Source organism: Pseudorasbora parva, chromosome 17 (genome assembly GCF_024679245.1).
Source record: "Pseudorasbora parva isolate DD20220531a chromosome 17, ASM2467924v1, whole genome shotgun sequence".
NCBI lineage: Eukaryota > Metazoa > Chordata > Actinopteri > Cypriniformes > Gobionidae > Pseudorasbora > Pseudorasbora parva.
Window position 1 is genome coordinate 20,941,161 of NC_090188.1, and position 27,417 is coordinate 20,968,577.

Consider the following 27,417-nt stretch of genomic DNA (forward strand, 5'->3'; position numbering starts at 1 on the left):
AACAAACATACATATATAAATACATACATAGAGCAAACAGAATAATATCCCTCTTATCTGAGTCATGCTATTAAATTACAGAAGTCTTTGTAAAAGAGCAGCCACCCGGGATAAACAATGTCAAGAACTTCAGCCTTTAGACACAAGTCTATTTCCTGAAAGCTTTAGGGTTATTAGGCACTCATAATGAAGCTAATTAACAGGCTCAATTATTTTGTACGAAAGCTCATCAAAGAAACAATTGTGAGATGGAAACAGGCAAAACTGTTTTCTAAATCAATGAATGTGTCATTAACATCCAGTAAATTAAGTAATTTATCAGACGCTACAAAACAGGGGCAAGTATTTACACTAGATAGTCAGGACACACATGAACACAAATTAATATAACAAGATCTCAAATGACATAAATAAACCACATTCGATCTCTTGCGTCTGAGCTGCATGCTTCTAGGAAAGCATAAAAGTACTAATCACACACACACACACACACACACACACACACACACACACACACACACACACACACACACACACACACACATTTGGGAAACTTACCTTTACTTGACGTTTTTCATGCTATTACTTCTCAGGCATAGAGACAGCATCATTCCATTGATCAGATACAAAAATAAATAATGTGAGGAACAGTACATCTACAGCCTTCAAACTGAGGGGAAAAACCTAGAGAAAAAAATATAGAAAATTAATTTAAAACCACAAGCAAGCATTTCAAAAAAAGAAGTACTAAATGTATACATTTGTATACTAGATGTCAGGAAAACATCTGAAGCATTTCAAAATTCCAAGCAAGTTTCAAATTTTGATCTTTCAAAACAACATCACACACACCGTGTCATGTTGTTTGTCAGTTTGTTCATTAAAGCTTTTACAACGCAAATGTTACAATGTAAGCTCAATTTTTTGCTTCTTTTGACACATCTTTACAAAGGATCATTGTATCTGGTGTTCCTAGTTTTTTAACATCAATTTCTCCATCCCAAAATGGAAAACTTCACACAAAAAAGTGTTATAAAAAATATTAATTGATGCATAAAAAAATTGCACCATAAAGACAAGAATTAAACAAAACATTTCTTGTGTATTTAGCATATACAATTTGGATCCAAGTTTTATCAGATATAGGTTAAAACACAAGTTAAAACAGCACACCTTAATTAGTCATTTCATTACATTATAATGCCATTGTGCAGTGTTGTAGTCAAGACCAACTAATCTAAGACCAAGACCAATGTGTTTTGAGACCAATATAAGACCAAGACTTTGAGGGGTTTAGACCAAGACCAGACTAAGGCCAAGACAGGGCAACCAAGACCAGACCAGCACTCCTTAAATTCATAAAGATGCACATTATCGCCTGAGAAATAACTTGCCAAACAAATGAAATCATTAACAAAAAAACCAGAGGTGGTACAGAAGATGCATCTGAATTGGCAAATTACAAATGCATAAATAATGATGAGAATGTTTAAGAAAATTATAAATGAATGTTTGTGTAAAAGCAATATGTTTGCAGTCATGCTCAAAATTGTGAAAGCAGCTCTCTTGCTCTTTTAATATTGCTTAATTATATCATTTATAATATAAAACCCCAGATCTAATACTATTTTTGCAACAATATCTTGAATTTTGTGAGCATTTGTATTAACTTTGGTGACACTTTTGACACAATCCCTCAATTTCTGAACCAGCACAATAAAAAAAATCTAATTAGAAATAAATTATTGATTGCCTCTGAAGCTGTAAGTTTTACATCTAATCACATCAATAATGTTCATAAATAAATGAGACAATGCACCGTCAATTTACTAATATCTCCAGTCTTGACCGACCTTGAAACAAAATCTGAATTATCTAAGTTTGAGACAGAGACAATGCTGAGTACAAATGTAGTTTAAATGTTACCAATATATCAAAAAATGGTTTTGAGACTGGTCTCGAGTACTTCAACACTACCATTATGTAAGCACCTAGTAATTAATGCTAAAAAGCAGCATATATGCATTCAATATGTAATTTCCTGTAGCAGATTATAATATGCTTTATTGTTAGTCCTTAATGCATCTTAATTATATTAACATACAGGATGTGTAACATGGGCACTGAAGTGTAAAATTGTACTCACCAAATATCAATAAAATCTTCACTTAAAATTGTTGTATACAAAAAATATGTGGCATTTCTTTTTCCACGTTAAATACAAATATATTTTAGTTACTAAAACTGCACTATTCAACTAGTGTCAGAGATATGACTTACCATTCCCATTTCTCATTTTATTTCTAAACTGCCCAAAATAAATCAATTCCAGTTTTTACCAAAGATATTTAGGTATTTCTGCTATACATCCAAAAATGAATAAATTCAAAATTAGTTCAGTATCCTGGAAGTTTAGCATGGGGGGGTTATAATCACAGATCTTAAGATAATAACTGACTGATAAGCGCATTGTAGAACTGTGGCGCTGTTTACACCTGTTATTAAGATGCACTTTGGTCAATCGGATTACAAGTAGATGAGGGAGACATATTCACATTTACACCAGGTGCTTTAATCCGTCTCGTGTCCACTTTCAACCACTTCTGTCCCAATTTCTTTAAGGGGGTGTCTATGGGTGGGTAAATCTATGGGGTTTTTCAGATCTTTCGATCTAATGGACGGAATAAGCTCACGCAATATGCATATAAACATATATAAACAATAAACATACAGAGAGCAGAAGCTTTCATTTCTGCTCTGACAGCCGCAGGACCATGCCGAACGCTGTGTGTGTTAGAAATCAGGAATGGCGAGACAACATTGTGCTTGGTACGTTTTTCATCTTCAAACTGAACTTTGGTCTTCAGCTGACAAAGTTTGAATCCCACCTGGCTACCCCGCTTCCCATAATGTTTCCACATTAGGTAAGGTGGAGAGTAGGCAATCTTTTATAGCTGTTCAAATCATTCGACCACATGAGAGTTTACATTACGAAAGCAATCTTGTTGAATGTGTTTTCAACTACCTCTGGAAGTGGTCAAAAAGTGGACAGCCTCAAAATGTTTTAGAGTCCGTTTACACCTGTATTTAGCCTTGTCCACTTGTGATCAGATTGTCAAAAACGCATCTTAATAGCTAACCAGATGTTCACGGGGCCAGTGTGTTCTCTAAATACATGACCAAACCAGAATCACAATCAACAATAGCAACAATAAACTCTGGTTAACTTTGTTGAAGTGAGATGTATGAGCCTGTATAGAAGCCAAGTGTATGCACATAAACATCTTTGTTCTGGGATCCGCCATGGGAATGTAAGCTCATCCGATTTGCTCCAGCAGGTGGGAACTGCCAGCCTCAGCATTTTCCCCAACTGAGACTCACTTTCTTGGGCACAATCCCTCAAAGCGTGTTCACTGCACCACACGCATACAGACACGCCAGCCCTCGCACGCACACAGATTTTGTCCTCCTGAAGAACACTTTCTCTGGAGTACTCGCTGTCTGTGCTAACCGCCCCACAAGGATAGACCACACATATTTAACAGATCAACAGGAACAGAAATTCGCTCCGGAATTATGCGGTCATTTTTTCCACAAGCCAAGCATGACCGTCTCTGAATGTGCCGCAGTCAGACCATATCATGTTCAATTGACACCTCAGATCTCAATGACGAACCAATTTCGGAATTTCTTGTATTCAAAGGTTGAATGGTTCTGATCAACCCTTTGTCAACACCCAACATTGTTTGAGTTACCCTATTTTACAGTGTTATAGAGTTCTTGATGGTTGGTCATTTGCGGCATATAGTGTTGTGATATTTCCTACGATTCGCTCTCGTCCATCACTATCTTGCATCCAATTTATCGACGATTGTAGAGAAAATTACCTCAGAGTGACTCCAGTTTTAATGTAATTGTAATATTATTTCAACTGCATTGCATTGTTTTTCAAATAATGGAATATTTTATAGATTTTAGTCAGGGTAGCGCCTTGTCTAGCTATCACCAGACCAAGCTTAATTTAAAATTGAATATTGGTCTGGGGAGTCTGCTCTGTATTTTCTACTGCACAAAAGGTGTGATAAAAGAGCATTATTCAAATGACTCTTTACACAATTAAATAGTGCTTCAACCAATCAGACCACAAAAGGTGTGATAAACGAGCATAATTCAAATGACTCTGTATGCAATTGGATAGTCCTTCAACCAATCAGACCACAAGAGGCGTGATCAACAGGCATCGATCCATCGCTTCTCTATCCGTCATCACGTTAAACCCGCCAATAGTACGCCAGGTGGATAAGGCAGTCTGTGATCGGTTCTCGCAAAAGTGTAACAGAAGCAGTAGAAATTGAAGTTGCAGGGCGAAATCAAATCACCGGTGGATCAGGCTGGGTTTACCCAGTCTAGGTAGCCCTAACTTTTTTTTAGGTTGAGAAGGATAAAGCATATTCAGTACAACATACCGATTATACAGCTAACAAATCATATTTTTGAAAAAATAAAAAAATAAAATCTGTAGACAAAAACTCCACGAAACAAGTTTGAAAGTTGTGGGTTCTGAAAATTACAGGATTTAGGACCTTTATACAACGTGTGCTATTTTAAAGAAGTCTATTCCTCTCAGCCTAGTTTTCGTTCATGTTAAATTCAATATGACATCTAACCTAACTAAAGACTAATCTTAGCAAAATCTTTAAGGTAATATACACATGCACATGACATGTTACACATTGATATTTTTAGTCATTCCCTAATTAAATTACAGCTCAGACTCAAACTCCAGAACTGGCAAACTGCTAGGTTTATTCCTTCCAATATGTTGCACAAATAATCTGATTTCTTATAAAAGTAACATCCTATTTTATATAGTACAGAATTAGGCCTATTAACAATGCTCACATTCACTTTCAGATAAAAAGGTTCCGGGTTTTTAGTAGTGAGGCATAGAAGAAATATATTTGGTTATAAAAAAAACTTTCAGTGAACAGTTCAGTTCTTTAGTGCAATGGAAAGTTTCCATGGATGTTGAAGTTTCTTGGAACCATAGATGCCAATAAAGAACATTTATGCTCAATAGTGTTGTTATTAAAATGTTCAAACATAGAGAACTGTGACGTGGGACATTGCTGTCTCTTTCCACTTGCCCAAATATGCATATCAACCAGATGCCGTTGTGTATAAGCAAGTGATACACAAACAAATAAGTGCTACAACAGTCAAATGCACACTTAAACCCCTCATTAGACATTCAAATCCAATGAGAGCAAAGAATCAGGGGTAAACAGGTGACGCAAACTGCTGACTGTGATCTCTAGGATGGTGAACAGTGTATAACTCTGTCTGCAATGAGACACAATATCTCTAATTACACCAGCCCAGGATGTTCTGATGGGCTTTATTTAACACATGATTTGATGTTGCGAATTCCAGGTGCAGTTTAATATTTGATGTATTACATACATATTTTGTTTAAATCACCATAAAACCTGGAATATTTTGTCCACAAGTATGCAGCAGCACATCTAGTGATGTTACTGTAACATTAAAGTGCTGCTATATTAATTTCCCCGCGAATTCGCTCTCTATGGCTGAAGGGTAATGGATAAGGTTTAATCAATGCATCTTCATCTGACAGACGCTGGGCTGGTCAAGCAGGCATTACCCGGCCTCATCACTAACATAATGAGCCATTTCCACTTCAGGATTTACCTCTTGCTGCCTGGCTCCTTTTCTTCCCTCCTCTCAATCTTACTCCTCTTCCACAAAGCAATTTATTCATAAATATGAAAAGCCTCTTCAGAGTCAGCACTTTTCTTGTACAGTAATTTTGAGGCATGTCCAGGGGAGTTCCTCTTTAAATGATGCAGTGTTCTCCTCAGTAGCAGAAGCTCTGACTTGGCACTGTGGTTTCAGCTGATTAGGGGGAAACGACTGTGGCTAGTGTCATACTATTTATGGTCTCATATTTATTTCTGTAGCAGAAACCAAGTCCTGTTGGTGCATAAACGCACGCTGTGCAAATATAGGAGCGCACACAGCGACAAACTCGGGGGTAGTTGCTTAATTAAAGGGGTAGTTCACCAAAAAAAATTAATCCTGTGAACATTTACTTACCCTCTTGTCGTGATGACTTTATTTCTTTTGAAGAGCATGCAAGAAGTTTAGCAAAACATTCTTGCTCCTCTTTTCCAAGCAGCAGAAATGAATGGGGAAAGACTGTTAAGCTGTAAAAATGGCACAAAAGCAAGCATGTTAGTCTTCTGAAGCCATATGTGAGGAACAAACTGAAATGTAAACTCCACAGTAGCTTTCATAACTACAATATTCCTTTAAAACATTTCAATAAAACACACTCAGCTGTGTGTTAACAACAAAAAGAAAAAAGACTTTGGGGTCAAGTCAGCTTTATTTATATAGCCCTTTTACAATGACAATTGTTTCAAAGCAGCTTCATAATGTTAAACAGGACAATATTGCAACAAAGTTTTATTCTGCTGTACAGTCTTTCTGGAGAAAACGGTGATGTTATCAGCTTATTTTAATTTATCATAGAGCAACAATTTATCATAGAGCAACAATACTGGCAGATCAGTATTATAGTTTATAGAAATAAATAAGACCTAATTAATTAATTTTATTTGTATATTTAGTTGAATAACTTCGATCATAATTTTAGTGCCATTAATTTTAAGCCAAAGGCAACAGTGGCAAGGAATCAAAACTCCATCAGGGCATGATGGAGAAAAATAAACCTTGGGAGAAACCAGACTCAGTCGGGGTGCCAGTTCTCCTCTGGCCTATTAACAAACAGCGTATGATTATTATTTTGGCAACCTTACAGGTCAGAAATCATATTAGATCAGAATATGAGCGGGCAGTGGCTCAGTGGTTCAAGTAGGTTGTCTAAGGCTGTCAAACCGAAAGGTTGGTGGTTCCATCCCCGGTTCCACCTGACCAAGTGTCGAAGCGTCCATGAGCAAGACACCTAACCCCAGCTGCTCCCGACGAGCTTGATGGCGCCTTACATGGCTGACATCGCCGTCGATGTATGAATGGGTGAATGCGAGGCAAAATGTAAAGCGCTTTGGATGGCCATACACTAAAGAAATATTCAGAAAAAGTTACCTGGTTTCCTTAAAATTTTGAGTTAATTGAAATTTAAATTTTGAGTTAATACAATGAACATTTTTTGAGATTCGACAACCTTTATTAAAATATTATTAAAATATTTTGTAAGCATATTGGGTAATTGTGTGTGTTTTATTTCTGATGATGCAGTGAAACATGCCAAATAGTGCTATTTTCATGATTTATCAAATTTTTTATGTGGTTCAGATACAATAATATTTTGAGTTTCTATTTATTAAACAAATTTCCTTCATTGTATCAACTTAAAATTTTAAGTTTATTGAAATTAAAAATTAAAGGCAAACAGGTTACTTACTTTTATAGGTTCCAACAACAAAAAACAAAGAAATTTTTTTACAGCGTAGGGTCTGTTAAAAGCACTATATAAATGCAGTCCATTTACCATTTACCAATATTCAAAATTTCTGGGTAACACACAAGAGACGGGTTTATTGAGGATGACACGTCAATTACACAAGAATATAAATGAAGGATCAGAGTCATCATACCGGAGATGGGTTTATTGTTTGGGGTCATTCAATTATTATAATTTTTTTTAAATGTTTATTAGGCAAGAATGCATTAAATTGACAATAAAAACATTTTATGATGCATCAATTCTAAGTGCATTTCCAAAAGAATCTGGGAAAAAATATATGTGATCCACAAAAATTAAACTGCACAAATGTTCCCAACATTAATATATATAAAAAATGTATGTTACTTCACCAGAAAATCAGCATATTGGTGTCACAATTCACCAGTGTCAGCGGACCTTCCAGAGCCTGGTGTCGTCTCAGCGGACCTTCCTGAGCCTGGTGTCGTCTCAGCGGATCTTCCAGAACCTCCAGCCACTGATCAGAGTCCAGAGAGGGCTCCAGCCCGTGCGCAGAGTCCAGAGAGGGCTCCAGCCCGTGCGCAGAGTCCAGAGAGGGCTCCGGCCCGTGCCCCGAGTCCAGAGAGGGCTCCGGCCCGTGCCCCGAGTCTAGAGAGGGCTCCGGCCCGTGCCCCGAGTCCAGAGAAGGCTCCGGCCCGTGCCCCGAGTCCAGAGAGGGCTCCGGCCCGTGCCCCGAGTCCAGAGAGGGCTCCGGCCCGTGCCCCGAGTCCAGTGAGGGCTCCGCCCCGTGCCCCGAGTCCAGAGAGGGCTCCGCCTCCTGCCCCGAGTCCACTGGACCACCTGCTCTGCCTGCCCCGCCGTGGGGGTCCTCAACCTCACCTGCGCTGCTGTGGTGGTCGTCTGCTCCACCGTGGGGGTCTTCAAGACCGTCTGCCTTGCTGTGGTGGTTGTCTGCTCCACCGTGGTGGTCTTCAAGACCGCTGGCTCCGCTCCGGTCGCCTCCGCCACCCTGGTCATCTGTGTGGTCTGTGCCACCCTGGTCATCTGTGTGGTCTGCGCCACCCTGGTCATCTGCCCGGTCTGCGCCGCCCTGGTCATCTGCCCGGCCAGCTCCATTCTGGTCTCCTGCTCTGCCTGAATCTCCAGGCTGTCTTCCACTACATGGGCCTGGCCCTCCATCCCGCCCCCGGGTCCACCTCCACTCCACCTCCCTCCTGGACAATTTTAGGAGCATCTGGAAGCCGCTCCTTTGAGGGGGGGCTATGTCACAATTCACAAGTGTGAGAGCCCGTGATCACCACCAGAGGGCACTCCACCCCGGACTGTCACTCTATCACAAACTACATTACCCATAATCCTTGGACTCATTAGCACTCACTGTTTACACCTGTGTCTCATCACCTCATTACCTCTGCCTATTTATACCTTGTTCACTCTGTCATTCATTGCGAAGTCTTGTTTAGTGTCACAACTGCATTTCTGAGCGTTTCCCTGTTTTCATGTATTTGGTCTTTGATTTCTTGCCTTCTCCGTGGATTACCCTTTTGCCTGTTCCTTCTGTTTTGTTTGCCTTTTCGGACTGCTTGCCTGTGTATGACATTTGCGTGTTTTATGGACTACGACTTTGGATTACCCTTAAATAAATACTGCGTTTGGATCTCCAACCTTCTGTCTCAGAGCAGTTCATAACAATTGGAGTAATTTTTGAAGGATTTTGTGATGCTAGTAAAGACAGGCAATTCAGCTTTGCCATTATAGAAATAAATTACATTTGAAAGTAAATATTTATTTTAAATTGTTATATTTCACACAATATTAGGTTTTTACTCTATTTTATACAGTAAAATACAGCATAAGAGACTTCTTTCAAAAACAAATCTTAATGACTTCAAACTTTTTGAACAGTAGTGTACATGACACAAAATATAAACATTAATAAAACAAATGAAACAAAACACCCAGTTATACATAACTGAAAACAATAGCAAAATCAAAATGTTATCAAATGTAATGCTTTTCACGGAGACATCTGGAACTGTATTGTCTTGTTGAGAATTTTAATTTTAGATTTTGGCTAAATTATTTTACTTGCAAAAACATAACTTTTATAGCATTTTACTTGGTCCTGTTAAATCTAATAAGCTTTTCCACAGCTGAACCATGAACATATTTAAACTGTATTTTTTTCCATTTAAATGGGGGAGAATGGGACAATTTTACACAACTTGTTAACATCTTAAAAACTATGAATAATGTGATCATTATAAAGTCCACTGAGGTCAATGGAGTTGTTATTTGCATAAGCCTCATAGACTGAAAATGGGCATACATTTTTTTTCACAGCACAGCACACATGGCCAAGTACGCAGTCCTAAACTCCAGGCTAAGTTTATAGTGCTCGGTGCAGCAGATGAAGTGGCAGTCAGGCAGGCCTGTTTCTCTTCTTCAGTGCTGAACTAAAAGTGAACTCACTCTGCTATATATAAATACAGCTTTGCAGCCAATCAGTGGCGTGGCTCCGGGGCATCATCTTGCTGCGCTGACTTTCCCATTACGATAATGTGAATCTCTCGCTCAGCCTCATAATACTGGCAAGCGTGGATAAAATACTGTCTCCCCTCTGCTCCACGCCGGCCTGCTCCCGCTCCTGCCACACACACACACTGAGAGAGTGTCTGTGCATACTAATGAATTTGTGCTCCAGGGCCTTGGGACTGGCAGCGCGGCACTGAGCAGGTGTTTCCTGTAGGGGGCGCAATATAAACCTGAGCTCCATGTAGTCACAAGTTGCATACAGTAGTGGGGTGTTGACACTTTTTTTTAATACCGTGTATATGTGCAAAACGTGTTGCTTCTGAGTTGTCTTTGAATAGTGCCCAAATATTGCAAAATTAATTTTCTTAATCAGTACTTATCCTGTTTTCAGTAAAAACACCATAACATCACATCATTAGTACAAAAATAATTTACTGAAGTGTTTTTTTAACGCATTGGCACATTAAGTATAAGTTTGGCCCCACTTTATATTAGGTGGCCTTAAGTACTATGTACTTACATCAAAAAATAAGTACAATGTACTTACTGTGTTCAAATTGTATTGCAACACACCTGTGCTGATATTGAGGTGGGATACGGGTAGAGTTAGGGACAGGTGTGGTGATATGGGTCAGTTTAAGGGTAGGGTTAGGTGTAAGGGAAGTGCCAACTGTGTAATTACAACTGTAACTACAGAAATTAATTACAGATGTAATTACATGCAGGTATTTTTTTAAATGTAAGTACAATGTAAAAACATGTATGTACACAATAAGTGCATTGTATCAAATGATTAATTAAAATGTTAGTGCAGTAGTTAAGGCCACCTAATATAAAGTGGGTCCATAAGTTTAATTTTTTGCTTAAAACAAAAAGAGTATTTAGGTGTTTGTACTAGAAAGTATGTTTTTTTTTAATTAACAGTGTAAATTAAATGAAAAAGGATGAATAATGATTAATGAATAAAAAATTATTAATCATCCTTTTTCATTTAATTTGCACTGTTAATTTTTTATTCGATGTTGTTCAAAATCATAATAATCCTAAATATGCATTATATGAAAAAACACAATCCTACCTATATTATTTGCACATTTAATTTACATACTGTGAGTCTACAGAAAGACTTTAGAATTGGAGTTAATCTACCAAATCTGTATTAACACACAAATACTGAGCTTCAGTTCTCATTTTTCTCCAAGATATCTTCCAGAAATGTGAAAGCCAAAAACTCAAGTGTCCGTGAAAGCAATAGCCAAAACGTTACCTGGTCACCTGTACCAGCCCATACACTCACACACAGGTGCACGCACAGAGAAACCCAGACACATACACACACTGCAGTGGGGGTGGAGTCGGGAGACTCGTGGAGCATGAACGGAAAACATGAAAAGAGCGTTTTGATGGGGACACTCTGTTTGCCATTTCTAATTTGTAGGCGGGGGACGAGAATGGGGCGATCACAGCGTGATTCATATTAAAAGTCAATTGGCCTTCAAATTCCTCGGGTCCCCCAAAGTCACTACTGGTGAGAAGGAAATGAGTCTTAATGGAGTGGCAGTGCCACAATAAAATATCGGAAATTGAATCTGACCACAAAACCCAATGGTCCAGGCACAGCACCTGAACGACTGACCATTACAGATATGAGATTCTTTCTTTTTTGGACCATTTTTTCCTTATCTATTATTTGGCTATACGGATGTCCTCCGATTCTCTAAAAGTCCTTTAGTGTCCACCTTTCCTCTCTCGCCTGAACATCAGAGCACTTAGCAGTAATCTGTTTCGGCCTCACTTTTAATTTCTCGCATGTCTGCCTGCGCTCTGAGTGCTGGGGTAACTGGGTAGGCAATACAAAGCAAAAGGCCATAAAACCCTCCTGCTGTGTGAGATATATTAACTTTAACCTCATGGTAATTACCAAAAACTATTTAAAACCAACTTTTCCATTTAGGCTACTTTCCGCTAGGTTACTCGTGACAACTGCCCACATTTTAAATGACTATAAACTGACAGGATCAAGAATTGCAATGATTCATAAGCAGGCATGCAGATTATCATTTTTAACTGTTAGATTAAAGTCATATAACTTTGCAAACACTTTGTTTGTTGTTGTTTAGAATATCACAACACAGTCCTTCATTTATGAACGTACTGAAGGAAGTTTTATGCTAGGTTGAAATCAGATAACTTTCTAAAGCCTAATGCACATGAATTTAAGGCCTCTAAATTATCATGATGATCAAAACTTTGCTGAAAAACCTGTTGTACACAATCTTATACAAGCCTTCTGTCGCCTAATTGATATTTCTTACTTTTTAACCAAGAAAAACGTAAAAATGTATTTTTGCTATGAAATCTTTACCGACTTTTTTATAAAATAAATGTAATAACTTTAATATTTATTCATAGGTTTACAGGACTGAAAGCAACATTTTTGTTTAGAAAAACCTTGTTGAAATGTAAGTATTAAATATGATATAACAGGCTTTTGAGGATATCACCTTACTATGAATATTGTTGGAAGACAACTAATTATATGCATAATTACATGCAATTTATGTAGTCTGTTATAAAAATCTAACTGATTTATGAGTAATCAGAATTTCAACTCCCTGCATCAAATTACACATTTTAATTAAATTACATACAAGTTTTTTTCCTTGAGTGTGAACTCCATATTTTAAATATTCATATTTTCCAATCTATTTTCAGATCTACATTCAGAAGTTAGATCTATATCAAGAGGATCGTCTGTACAGATTAGATTCACAGAAGTGAAAAATTAAATAGGCTGAACATGAAAACAGATAGTATAGAATCTATTGGTAGTCATTTAAGGAAAGGTGTGAGAAACATGCCTAATCCTGACATGAGCACATATTGCCCTCTTCAGGCCTGGCTGTGTAAGATGACCCGGCTCATTTGTCATCCTGGCTGGAGGAAATCCAAACAGCTCAATATCATGTTTAACTAATCAGACAAGAGAATCTATTTAATGACAGCCTTGAGACATGAGATAAATGTTAGCCACTCGCTCAGTCAATTCAAACTGCCTGAACACTCAATCAGGATATAATCTACGATTCGGAACTAATAGCCAGAATATAGTGGTTTATTTTGTAAACACGGTACTCATTTTGCTGAGCTTGTTAAGCCCTCTCATTTTAAGTCTAAAACGACTTTGGCTTCGACTACATGTGTAAAGATAACTCGCCGTCCCTCTGTGCCACTCTGTCCTCCCTCCTCCTTTCTTTTCTCTGTATTCATCTCCATGACAGATGCAGAGTGAGGCCTGAGGCTGCAGTTAAGAATATGTGATGCAGAGATTCTTTATTAACATTTCATTCCCATTCCCTACACGACATAAATTAGATGGGACGTTAAAGGCTGTCAGCTGTGGCGATCTGTCACAGAGCCTTGGCTCCGTCCGTCGGCTGTCCCCTGACTTCTGCAATGTCTGCCACCAGGCTGATAAGCTCACTTTATTGTGGCTAGCTACACACAGAGCCGTCAATGAATCGAACCGAACTGCAGAACAACAAACAAGCTCTAATTTTCTGGACTTACCTTTGCATTTGCGTGCGAGCTGTACTGAGCATGATGTGTGACTCGATTATAAACAGTATCTTTTCAGCGTGTGCTCATGGCGAGAGATCTAAGATGTGTCTTATGGCTAGCTCAACACTAATGTATTCATCATTAATCTTATCAGCGCTGCCTTTCCACATCATTTCAGGGCAGTAGCACGATTTTTATCTCTAATTTGATGGTAATGAACCCATCAGCATGGAGTGGTTGATGAATATGATGAAAAATGGCATTCATATTCACTTTGGACAAGCCACATCTTCTCATCTCATTAGAAAAACTGATATTAGAATAACTCTTTATTTATGAAAATGTACATTAATCGTGTAAGGTCTCTTGGTCAAGACACTTAAAAACTAACAAACAATATAAACTACCAGAAAAATGTGTAGTTATTAAGATACTTGTACTGGGAATTTGATGAAAAGAAATAAAATAAAATAAAAATAATAGACATACAAGATTAGCACTTCAAACCTACTGTATGCTTGTGCATTTTGCTAATGTGCAAATGTTCATGTCTGGCCAGACAAACCATGCCGTGGTCTACAACCACACTAGGAAAATATTTCCAAGATTAAACATTGAACAATGATTCCCCATGCAAGGCATTTTTGTGAGGTTACCTCAAACTTTACTTCAGTCAGACTGCTTTCAGTGTGGTACCAGCCTTGACTTGAGTTCATGGAGTTTCCAATATGGCATGATGTGGTTTTCGGTCTCGCAGGTTTTGTTGGGGCGATACAGAGGACATCAAACCAGGCATCTACAAACAGCAAATCAGAAACAATTATTAGTGCAATTATTAGAGAGGAGCAGTAATTACAGCATTCCAAATCCATGCATCAAGTCATTAAGACAAGTGAGTTCACTCTGGACAACTGGACCTTTTGTCCCATGCCTGTGTTTAATGGAGGCTCGGACTGGATGGTGAAGGGGGACCCTAGTCTGACCCACATCAAGATGTTGGGTCTGGGAATTCACCATTGGCAGGGCTCAATCTGAGAGGCTGGATAAACAGTTGTCTTTTAAATTCCAGCTGCACACAATAGAATAGCGCTTCAACCAACCAGAGCAACGAATAAGGTGAAGCGGAGCTAGTTGATAGATTTAACTTTCGCCGTATCCGGTCGGCCAAACCTCGGAACACATCTTCCTTTCTTAATAAGTGCTGTTCTTTGTTCTTTTCTCAAAGAAAAGCTTAACAACAAGTCTTCCGAAAGAACGCTGTTCACCATGCGGAACCTCCACAACTCTGCTGTCATTATGTTAACCCCACCCACCGACTCTATACACGATATGATTGGCCTGACCAGAGTTTGGCTTTCCAGCTCACAATCCAATGGAGAGTTGCTACACTACCCTGACTGCAAATTAGATTTGCTGCCGCTAGGATGCTTCTACATTTCTAGGCTATGGGGACCCCGGATATTTATCACAATTTCACCTTAGAGTCGGTGATAAATGTTTTGTACCAAGCCCAAGAATTGTTCATGAGGCACTGTTTCAGAGTTGTTTTGATAACTAAAACTATTAAAAGTTCTTTTTGAACTAGCATAAATGATAAATATTAGATGGAAACCAAAACATAAACAAACTTTTTAAAAAAAAGTTAGAAATGTTGCCACGGCAACTAACTGAAAATGTATAGTCTCTGCATGCTTAAGCTAAACGACTGTTTAGTGTACTAGTTCATGATTCAGTTGGATATCTTTTTTCAAAGTCATACAGACTTCAGCTGCTCGCCCCATCCTAGTAATTCCACTATCAAAGGTAGCTGACCTTTGCTTTCTCAGTGCTTCTGAGTGTTATCCTACCAGGCAATGTTGTGAGGTGTGTGTAGTTTTGGTTGTTTAAATTGATAGCTTAGTGGTACACACAGTAGATGAAATGTCAGCGCTGAGAGGGGCAGCACTGCCCCGGGGTCTCCACGGACTCCCCTCTCCCTCAGATAGGAACACAAATTGGATATGAGGTTTGATCACCCAGTCCAAATGTTACATTCCCATTTTTTACACATGGACAGAAATGGGGGGGAGGGGGGGGCACTCTGTGTGACCATAAATGACATATGATTGTCACCTTTAAATGAAATGACCTATTTTGTTGAAACAGCTATAAGCCTACTTGTGCTCTTTCAGGAGAGGAGGACTGCAATATGTCGTAAAAGATTGGCTTTCTTTTCTGTCCCAGCAAAACACAGAAACACCCTCAGGATATGTCATTTCCCTCTCCGGGAAGGTTAAAATAAAGCTTGCACTCAAAAGAGTTACTCAAGCAAAAGTAATGCAACTCTGAATTCAAAAAATCATCCATAAAAAAACAACAACAAAAGCCTCTTTGTGCTCCATGAACAGTAGCGGTCTTCCGCTAAATGGACTAGTTTGCTGTCCTCCAACCCATATTGAGTTCTGGAAGTCTTACAACGACTGCTCACACGCTGCCCATATTAGCGAGTTAACTACTGTATGGTTTGCCTCCCTGCTGGTTCTTGAGTGGCGAGCGCTGATGAGCTCTTTGTCGCCTGTGCCTTTCTAAAGAGGAGAGGCAGCCGCTTCTGTCGAGTTGACTAGGTGCCAGGCCTTCCAGTTTGGCCCGATCCCTCAAGCATGAGCTTCACATATTCAAGCTGTTTCAACAGCCTGTCAGCTAATGGGATTTGGGAGAGGTACATTAAGCCTGTATGAATCTGTGAGGGAGAGCAGGACTCTGGATGCTCATATTGCTGTGCCATATTAAAGGGCTGGAAAAGTGCTTTCCTGCTCCGTGTCTTCCTGTTAAATGTCAGGCCACATATGCTAGGAGAGAAGTAGCAATGGCTCCGATATGTTGTGCTTATGCTGCATTAAACCCATAGAAACCTTGATTTGTCCAATCATCCCTGGGGGCGACAATTTATTCACCATGATAGATCTAGTACTGTCCTAATGTTGTGAGGTCACTGCAGAGGATGTGTTGGCACACTGGAGTGAAATGGTGACTATACTGACGCAAAACAATGACAATCACTCCTGATGCAAATTTCCAACCTTGAGGAACATGAGCTGTGTTCAAAATTGAATACTCCTCTACTATAACCAAGAAATCTAGACGCACCCTAGCGGCATCAAATGTATTTGCAGTCAGTGTGGTCTAGCAACTCTCCATAGATTTGTGAGCTGGAAAAACCAAACTCTGGTCAGGCCAATCACATCGGCCCTCATTTATCAATCTTGCGTAGAAAGGGCGTATATGTTGGCGTAAGATTATGCTTACACTTCTCTCACCGCCTGATTTATGAAGCTGTGCGCACCACTGCAATCCAGGTGTACGCAATACCTGCCCTTGATAAATGCTGCGGCTGAAACCGATCGTCATTAGAATAACGCGCCCCTATATATTCAAGTCTCCGCCTCCCCCACGCCCTCATTTTACGCCATGGACACACGGAAGACGGCAAAGAAGCAAAACTTCTCCGACGTGGAGATCGGGCGTGTCTCAATCATCTCACTAGTCAGGGCACTGATTAGGACATAAGTCAATGGGCTGACTCCCTGATTAGAGCCCTGACTAGTGGACTAGTGAGATGATTGAGGCCCATCAAGACCATCAGGGAAGTGGAAAAACACAAAATTGTTTTATTTGGGAGTTTAAAGAGTGGGGTTAAAGGCACCCACAAAAACAAAATATGGACCCAAATTACGAGTACTGTTAATAGTGTGGGGGTTACGAAGCACACTCCAGCAGTTTAAATAGCTGTTTGGATGAGAAATGATCAACGCATTATTTTACAAAACATGTTTTGAAACAATTACCATTTAATTTCGTATCACGGCACATGTAGGCTATTGGGGTTTACGATAGTGATGATGATTTGATGTGGAGTACCATTCATTCACATTAATAACTACATGACAATTTGTAAGATTCTTATTATTATTATGATTTTTATTATTAATGACACTTATTGTTATTTAGAAGAAGAATGCCGTTATTATTTATTTTATTATTAGTATTAAAAGAAGAAGAATGTGATTGTTATTATTTTTGAATTATTTTCAGTCCCAGTCTGTGAGCAGCTGCCGGGCCTAACCCTGAACAGTCAGGTAAAGCGTGCAGGCTCGCAACTGGAGGAATACATATACCTACAAATCAAATGCTTGGTATCACACAAATTAAACATTGAAGTCCATGTTGCACAAAAATAAACACTGAAGTTTATAATTACTATGCTGTTGTTGTTGTTGTTGTTTTTACAGTGGGTCATAATAAAGCACATCTTTGTCAGTGCATTTTGTGGTGTTAGGAATTGTTTTTCTGCGTGTTTTCGCACTAACTCAAAACGTGCGTACACCACTTCCTGAGCTGGCGTAGGATTTGAGCGTGCCGTACGCCAACGTCCATATTGATTAATCTCAAAGTCACCGTGGTTTTGGGTGTAGACAAGGTGTACGCTGGAAATTTGGTATACGCACTTTTGATAAATGAGGGCCATCATGTATAGAGTCGGTGGACGGGCTTAACAATGACGGCAGAGTTGCGGAGATTCCACATACTTCTTGTAAACAAAGAAGCTGGCGAATGGCGGTTTTTCAAATCGGCTTTGGTCGTGACTCTGGAAGACTTGGAGTTAAGCTTTTCTTTGAGAAAAGAACAAAGAACGGCACTGAAGTCATTCTTAAGAAGGGAAGATGTGTTCGGAGTTTTGCTGACCGGATACGGCGAAAGCTTAATTATCAACTAGCTCTGCTTCACGTTGCTCTGGTTGGTTGTAGCGCTATCCATTTGCATGCAGAGGGAATTTGAAAGACAACCGTATATCCCGCCCCTTGGATTGAGCCCTGTCAATGGTGAGTTCCCAGACCCAACATCTTGATGTGGATCTGGTTTGTCAGGCTACCTCTACTCTACACTCACCTAAAGGATTATTAGGAACACTTGTTCTCATTAATGCAATTATCTAATCAACCAATCACATGGCAGTTGCTTCAATGAATTTAGGGGTGTGGTTCTGGTCAAGACAAACTCCTGAACTCCAAACTGAATGTCAGAATGGGAAAAGAAAGGTGATTTAAGCAATTTTGAGTGTGGCATGGTTGTTGGTGCCAGACGGGCCGGTCTGAGTATTTCACAATTTGCTCAGTTACTGGGATTTTCACGTACAACCATTTCTAGGGTTTACAAAGAATGGTGTGAAAATGGAAAAACATCTGGAAGACTGGAAAAATGTTGCCTGGTCTGAGGAGTCTCGATTTCTGTTGAGACATTCAGATGGTAGAGTCAGAATGGGAGCTTCGTGCCCTGGATGTGAATCCCACAAATCTCCATCAACTACAAAATGCTATCCTATCAATATGGGCCAACATTTCTAAAGAATGCTTTCAGCACCTTGTTGAATCAGTGCCACGTAGAATTAAGACAGTTCTGAAGGCAAAAGGGGGTCAAACACAGTATTAGTATGGTGTTCCTATTAATCCTTTAGGTGAGTGTATAGTATGCGAAAAACAGTACACCAACAGTTATATGTCAGAATTTATAGTATTTGAAAAACAGTATGTGAAAATTACCCAGATGACCTACTACTTCTGGTGAGATTCTGAAATGTGCTTACGGTGGACACTTTACTATCCCATGAGGCCACGGGAGACGATTTATGAATGGATGTGAAGGGACGCATCTGACGCTGTTAGGTCACATGATAACGACAATGTAGGATGTCCGGATTACATTCATTCTACACTCATTCATACTATAGAGAACATACTTTTTTAAAGTCACGAAGTTCAAATGTAATACCTACTAGCATAGTACACGATTTCGGCACAGACAATGTTTCTATGTAGATGGTAAAGCATTAAAATAAATGGTTTGTATTTGAGTCTATAGCCATATCACATTGAAAGGCTATTTCATGGCAGATATGGATAAGCAAACAATAAAAAAAATAGTTAAAAAAACATGACATACAAAAATAAATTAATCCAACAATCATTAAATCAGTCATTATTTGCTCACCCTGATATTGTTCCAAACCTGCATGTACGGACCGTATGCGTCACTTATATTGTATTACTTATCCCTATTCATTATAATGGAAACGAAGAGCCAGGATATTCTTCAAAAAACCCAATTTTGTATTCCAAGAAACAAACACAACAAACATCAGCACGACTTTAAAACAGTATGCATTATTCCTTTAAGTGCCCAGTTCACATAGAGTTCCGTCATTTAGAGGTTTGTGAATTGTGCTAGGCGAAGGCGAAAGCCAATGATATTTATTAATGAACACAATAAAGTAAAGTGCCAAGCAGTGATTTGCTAAAGGATTGTCTGGACAGCAGTATGAGTGGCATAATAAAGGCCATTACTCCAGCTGGGTATAAAATAAGAAAAATACATCACCCATATTCCACCCAACAGCATGACCCATGCTGCAAATGCAAAGATGGCAGAAGGGTGATAAATTTCAGTAATGCCTTGAGTACTATAGACTAATCCGTGTGAGCAATCACAGGAATAATTGATAAACCAGATAAGATTTAATGTTCCCGGCCGTCACCGTGGGACCGGGAACCTCTGACACTTTGACGTGTACGGTGTGTGCGTGTGGGGATGAAGTGTGTGCGTGACTGATGGATCTGTGTTTGGGCGAATGACAGCGGCGGTGCTAAAGCGAGCTGTTTAATTAACCCTACGGCGAGTGGCTTGTCACAAACGCCCATTTCTTCCTGACTGAGACCTCAGCAGATCTAAGGGAAAGGCAGGGATGAAGAGGAGGAGGGGAAAATAGTAATAATGTGGATCCACAGCGCAAGATTGCTTTTTTTATTCTATTTTATGGGTCAGTGATCTGCATTCATTACAGGGAACGTGAAGACATTCAGTTGTAAGACTAATGCCTCCTTCCTCCAGACTGAGAGTAGTTTGTAGATTAATATGTGACACATTAATATGTGACGTCTTAATCAAGGTGGATTTTAAACCGTAAATAAACCGGGGGTGTTCATTTAGCAAAAATTATGTGATCAACGGTTCCTTTTTCCATTAGATCAATTGAATTATAATCAATTAAAACCATGATTGTTCCTTCAGCTTTGATCTATTCCTCTCCTGGCATTTCAATATAGACGACACTTAGTCAGGCACCAGCAAAGCGACCGTGATTTTAGCACAGGACAGTGAAGGTGTAGATTAGCTCTGGGAAAGTTCAAGCAGAAACCTTAAATCAAGGTTGAGTTTAACCCCCATTCATCTTGCATATTGATGGCCACATTCCCTCCCTCCCCTTGTCTTCCATAGGGATAATGCATTCTCCAGCCTGGAATTCTATCAGAGCGGTCTGCTTCGTCAGTTAAATCAATAGGCAGCGTATGGCGGCGGGTCAGCAGTCACGTTCTGCACTGCGTCTTCAGGCAGCAGGCTGATAGTTTGAGTGTAGAAAATTTGCTTAAAGCCCACACCAATTAACTTCAGGATGATGAATGCTAGGGGTGGGCAGGGAAGGACCAAGGGGTTCTGCCTCTTTTTTTTTGTGCGAGAGTGTGAGAGTCTCAGCTGCTTTGGTAAAGAATGGGGAGAAGAAGTGGGAGGGGCCATTTTCAAACAGATAAAACCGGGCGCTTTGGGTCTGGGTCAGCCCACCCCCTAATGATTATGTCAATCTCTGTAAGTGAGCCAACATTGGAGCTGTCAGGACATAATCAGTCAAAGCTGGATTTGTAAAAGGCGCTGGGGAGACGCACAAGGCTGGGCACAAGGCATTTGCATGGGGAATTGCCCTAATCTGGGGAGAGGAGGCGGCGCAGGGGTCAGACTCTTTTGTTGAGGTTGACAGTCAGCCCTGTTGAAATGAAGTGAGCAGCGTGTGTCTCCTCATCACATAGCTCATAAAGAGAACGGAGATCTGCTGGAGGAGGGATGCTGAACAATAGGGAGAAATCAGCACCAGGTTTTCACAATATGGAGACTATTGATCAAGCCCTTCAATGGAAGGAACACTTCATAAAACACTTCATTTCCAGCCATCTTCAAAAGAACAACAAAAACAATTGAGCACTGAATTGTTATTGTTATTTACTAATCTTTAGGAATTAAGAAAAAAAATATTTTAAGGAACCATTAAATGTATGACTAAACAAAATCTATTCTCTGTACTATTACAAAAAAAAGAATAATTATGGTAACCATTTTTAAAAGTATATTTACGAAAAAAAGTGTGTTTAGTTTATTTATTGACTAAATAAATAATATAAATAAAATAAAATACATTTAGCAAAGATGGTGTAAAATTATCAACAGTGACAGCAAAGACTTGTTATTAAAAAGTAACATTCTATTAATGATTTTTAAGCACCAAATTAAGCAAATTATTGAATTCAGCTTTGCATCACATGAATAAATAACATTTTAAAATATTTTAAAATAGAAACCACTATTTTACTATTTAAAAATTTTATAATATTTTCAAAACTACTGTTTTTACTGCATTTTTGATCAACTAAATGCAGCCTTGGTGAGCATTAAAAACATGACAGACTTAAAAGTATATGCCAATTAAAAATACACAGTTTTTATTGTATATACGTGTAAATATATAATTTTTCGGATTTACTGTAAAGTCTAGCAAAGTACAAAATAAAACCGTAATAATACTTGGGTTATTTTGTGTCTTATCACATTCAGACCGTGTGATCAAAAGTCAGTTTAAACAGTTGTTTTGCAGATTCAGGCAGTGCACGGAAGTATTTTAGTACAGATTTTAGAGAATGCAACTTCATGAAAATCATTCATCTCCATATTTTTATTTATTCTTTTTTTTCTGATTAAGAACAGGTTTTTCCTAATAAAAATGTATTATTCAACATCTAAACCAAAAGTGCTGACCTCTTAAATGCTGCAGACTAAGCTTTATACACAAAAACATTAGTTAACTACATATTCTTCTCCAAGACTAAACAACAGGGTACTTGGTTTCTGACCCTATAGATAACACACAACAAAAGGTCAAAGCACTTCCTAAGATACAGACTTGGTAAGTGACAACTCAAAGAGTTTTTGAGAAGCTGGAGTGGAGACAAGAACATTTAAAGTGTCACATGGCTGTGAGGAAGATGAACGTCATCATGGGGAGCAACAGCTGCTACACTTTTGAACAGTCAGGGACCAGATGTCACCCAAATACCACAATCTATTCACTATTCTGAGCACAACCATAAAGGGAGATATGTTTATATGTTTATGACAGAACAGCTCATATCTTCTAAAGAGTGCTACAGCACTACAGGATGTATTATATATTAAATCACTTCAAGTGGAGCAAAGAAAGCCAAACCTTAGGCCTCATGCAAACTTTCCTCCACTAATTAGTTTTCTTTCTGAAATGCTCAAATAGCACCCACAATTTTCATTGCTTCATTGAAATAAGAAGCCCTTCACATAAGGATATAAACATCTGTGCATCCAAATACAATCAGTGGTTGCATGTTTTGGTGACAGTTGTTGACACCGTATTCCCAAGACATTTACACAAAGCACTTCAGAAACACAGCTGTTCAGCTTTCAGCAGAAAAAGATACCATAAATGCACTATTCCTCAGCAGAGTGTGTTATTGTGTGTTTAATTATGATATTGCAATGATTACATCACGATGCTACATCTTAAATTATGCATTAGCCTCTGTGCTTTTACATTACAAGATTTTCAAAAAAGTCAAGAACATTTATTCTAACACTTAAAGCTAAGTAAGCTGGTTATTGTGTTACCATTTTAAACATCCTACTTTCAACATAAAACAATTGCTTTGTGCTGCTTAAATTACCACAAATGTAGAACAAGACATGTAAAGAAAAGCTAAAAATGTTCAGAATTATCCTCATGTTTTAAAGGACTAAAAAGTCCCATGATGCTTCCGCCGTTTTCACACTGCAAAAGCTCCCGCTGCGACAACAGCCTGAGATATCTCATTTAAGATCATTTACATGGAGACATCGTTCACTCCCCCCTTTAGACAAAGCTTATCCATCGTCATAAATCAGCTCAACGTCACACAAAAAAAGCACAGGTCAGCAGTTTCTTCTCTACAGTCTCTCTTCCCCGCCTTCAGCTTTTAATATATATTTTTTTCTGCAAGGATAAGTATGCCCACTATTTAACAAGCTTTGCAGCTACCTTTGGTATAGACTTTCTCATAAAATGAGAAAATTCATCTAATCAATCCCTTTTAGTATGTTATCTGTTTCTCCTGACAACTTAAGTCCCTATTGATTTGCCATTACTATGTTGGATAATCTCTTGTCAGGGGAACATTATAAAAATTAAGCCATTTTCAGTCTTCATATACCTTACAGACAGGGTCGATTCTCTTTATTTGTTTTTTATATATAGAGAAGATACAGACCTGCATAGTACAATTTGCCTAAAAATAATATAATTTAGCTGATGTATATACCACACAGACTGAATATTGTGTTCCTGTAACTCAACTACCAGAGCTTGAGGTAAAAAACATGATTATAAAATACAGTTTAAAGGGATAGTTCACATTAAAATGAAAATTGTCATTTACTCTCCCTCAACTTGTTCCAAACCAGTATGAGTTTATTTCTTCTGCTGAACACAAAATAAGGTATTTAAAAGAATGTCGGTAACCAGACAGTTGATGGTCCCCATTGACTTCCATAGTAGGAGAAAAAAATACTATGGAAGTCAATCATCATATACATACAGTGCATCACTTTTTCCACAATTTGTTGTTACAGCCTTTTAAATGAATTATTTGCCCCCAAATTCTACAAGCAATACCCCATAATGACAACGTAAAAAGATATTTGTTTGAAATCTTTGCAAATGTATTTAAAAAAAGAAGAAGCTTGGCACATTATTTACTATTTTTGGGCAGTTTCTCTTCTTCTGGGCCTCTCAAGGAAATTCACAGAGTTGTCTCGCAGCCACTCCGTTGTTATCTTGGCTCTATGCTTATAGGTTCATCTTCCAACAGGACAATGATCCTTTGCCACAGTCTGAGGTTCAGGAAGCTCTGGAGCAAATTTTCATCAAGGATGTCTCTGTACATTACTGCATTCATCTTTCCCTCAATCCAGACTTGTCTCCCAATTCCTTCCACTGGAAAAAAAATCCCCACACCATGATACTGCCACCACCAGTATCTGTAGGGATGGTATTGGCCAGGTGATGAGTGGTGTCTGGTTTCCTCCAGACATGAAGCTTGCCACTGAGGTCAAATAGTTAAATCTTTGTTTCTTTAGACCAAAGAATTGTATTTCTTTATACTTTTGACAAACTCCAGACGGGCTGCCATGTGCCTTTACTGAGGAGTGGCTACCGTCTGGCAACTCTACCATACAGGCATGATGGTGGAGTGCTACAGAGATGGTTGTTCTTCTGGAAGATTCTCCTATCCAAGGAGAAACGTTGGAGCTCTGTCAGAGTGACCATTTTTTGGAAAAAGGCTCTTCTCCCCAAATCACTCAGTTTTGTCAGGAGTTTGGTTTGACTTCTCTGGCTTTACTCTTCTCTGTTTGCCTTCTCTCAGCTGCTCGCTATATTAATTAGCGGCCGCGCTCTGTGCATCTCACACCTGTCCCCCCTTTGTCCTGATCACCTTGCTATTTAACTCTCATGCTCTTCTCCCCTCTTTGTCGGGTTATTGTTTGTTCTTTCATGTCGGCAACTAACGTCTTGTCCTCTTATGCTCGCCTAGTCCTGTTTCGCCGTGTGTGTGTGGTTCAAGAGGATTTTCCCCTGGGTTCTGCGGCTTCCCAGTCTGCTCTTCAGCACCGCCGTATCAGCCGAGTGAGGTGTGCGTTTCGACGCGTCCTGCGTGCGCTCCCTGGCCAGCAGTACCCGTTACCAGGCTACCCGCCAGCTCCTTATATGTACTCTTTTGCTTATCTCTCCTGACCTGCGTCCGCCTATACGGCTGGTAACTGGCAGTCAGCCTTATTTTCCCTGTTCCCGCTCAATAAATTACTAATTTACCAGCATTCGCTTTTGGGTCCTTTCTACATTGTGACAAGTTTGGCCAAACGGCCATCTCTAGGAAGAGTCCTGGTGGTTCCAAACTTTTTGCTGTGCCTCGATACAATCCTGTCTTGGAGGTCTCTTGGACTTTATGTCATGGTTTGGGCTCTGACATGCACTGTTAAAGGGTTAGTTCACCCAAAAATTTAAATTATTTCATGAATTACACACCCTCATGCCGTTGGACACCCGTAAGACCTTTGTTCATCTTCGTAACACAAATGAAGATATTTTTGTTGAAAGCTGATGGCTGAGAAAGGCTTCAGATAGGCCTCCATTAACATTCAGTACATTCCCAATCACAAGGCCCATAAAGGCACTAAACACATTGATACAAAGTTTATCTCACTACATTGGCTGCACAGTAATGTTACAATGCGACGAAAATAGTTTTTGTGCGCAAAAAAAAAATCAAAATAATGACTTTATCCACCAAGTTATTGTCTTCCGTGTAGGTCTTGGACGTGAACTCACGCTACAGCGGCGCTCCTCCTCGCTTCTGGGTCATGTGTCCGAACGGTGGATCTGTGTCATATTCTCGCGCATGCATCAAGTTCACGTCAATAACTTGGTGGATAAAGTCGTTATTTTGATTTTTGTGCACACAATAACTATTTTCGTCGCATTGTAAAAATATTGTACAACCACTGTAGTGAGATGGATTTTGTATCAATGTGTTTAGTGCCTTTATGGGTCTTGTGATTGGGAATGTACTGAATGCCAATGGAGGCCTATCTGATGCCTTTCTCAGCCATCAGCTTTCAACAAAAATATCTTCATTTGTGTTCCGAAGATGAACAAAGATCTTACAGGTGTCCAACGACACGAGGGAAAGTAATTAATGGGTAATTTTTGGGTGAACTAACCCTTTAACTGTGGGACCTTATATAAACAGGTGTGTGCCTTTCCAAATAATGTCCAATCAACTGAATATACCACAGGTGGACTCCAATCAAGTTGTAAAAACTATCTCAAGGATGATCAGTAGAAACAGGGTGCATCTGAGCTAAATTTTGAGTGTCAATACAAAGGCTGTGAATACGTACGCAATTTTTTCATTTTTTGGCCAAAGATTTTCCAAGGATCACAGCTGGAGAATTGTAGAGATTAGTTGAGTCTTAGGGTCAGAAAGGCTTACTTTACATCACCACATGTAGTTTGGAAGGGTTTCAAGAAAAAACCTCCTCGGTCATCCAAAAAACAAACTCCAGTATATTCAGTTGTCAGACACAACTGGAACTTCAAAAAGGACCTGGTTCTATGGTCAGATGAAGCAAAAAAAAAAAACACCAAAAAAAAAAAACACCAGATGGGCTTGGTGCAAACAGGGATAAAAAGTACCCCATGCCTACAGTTAAAAGGATTTGGATCAGGACAATGATCCAAAACAAACATGAAATCAACACAAAAATGTGTCACTGAAAACAAAACTGAACTGAATAGAAGCATCACCAACATGGAGCTGGGAATCTGAAGGATCTGGAGATATTCTGTGATGTAATGGTCTCAGATCTCTTGCCAGGTGTTCTCCAAACTTATCAGGCATTTTAGAAGATCTGTTATCTTGGGGAAAGGAGGCTACGCCAAATGAATGAATGAATGAATGAATGAATGAATGAATGAATGAATGAATGAATGAATGAACGGACAAATTAATTATTTTATTTTATTTATATTTATATTCATGGGTCTAGTGGAGTCCATGCCTTGACGGGCCAGGCCTGATTTGGTAGGAAAAGGGGGATCCTCAATAGCATAATGTTATGCCTGATCGGTATGTGTGTGTGTGTGTGTGTGTGTGTGT

At 39.2% G+C, this 27,417-nt stretch overlaps 1 long non-coding RNA gene across 1 annotated transcript in view; it reads right to left on the bottom strand.

Annotated features, from left to right (window-relative positions):
- Positions 1-569: 569 nt before the first annotated feature.
- The window catches only part of LOC137044908 (uncharacterized), a 42,230-nt gene continuing 15,382 nt past the window's right edge, over positions 570-27,417 (bottom strand). The window contains exons 3-5 of the long non-coding RNA XR_010898650.1: positions 14,221-14,360; positions 6,118-6,227; positions 570-684 (exon numbers count right to left, since the gene is read on the bottom strand). This is a non-coding gene — a long non-coding RNA (uncharacterized lncRNA). The remainder of the gene's footprint in view (positions 685-6,117; positions 6,228-14,220; positions 14,361-27,417) is intronic.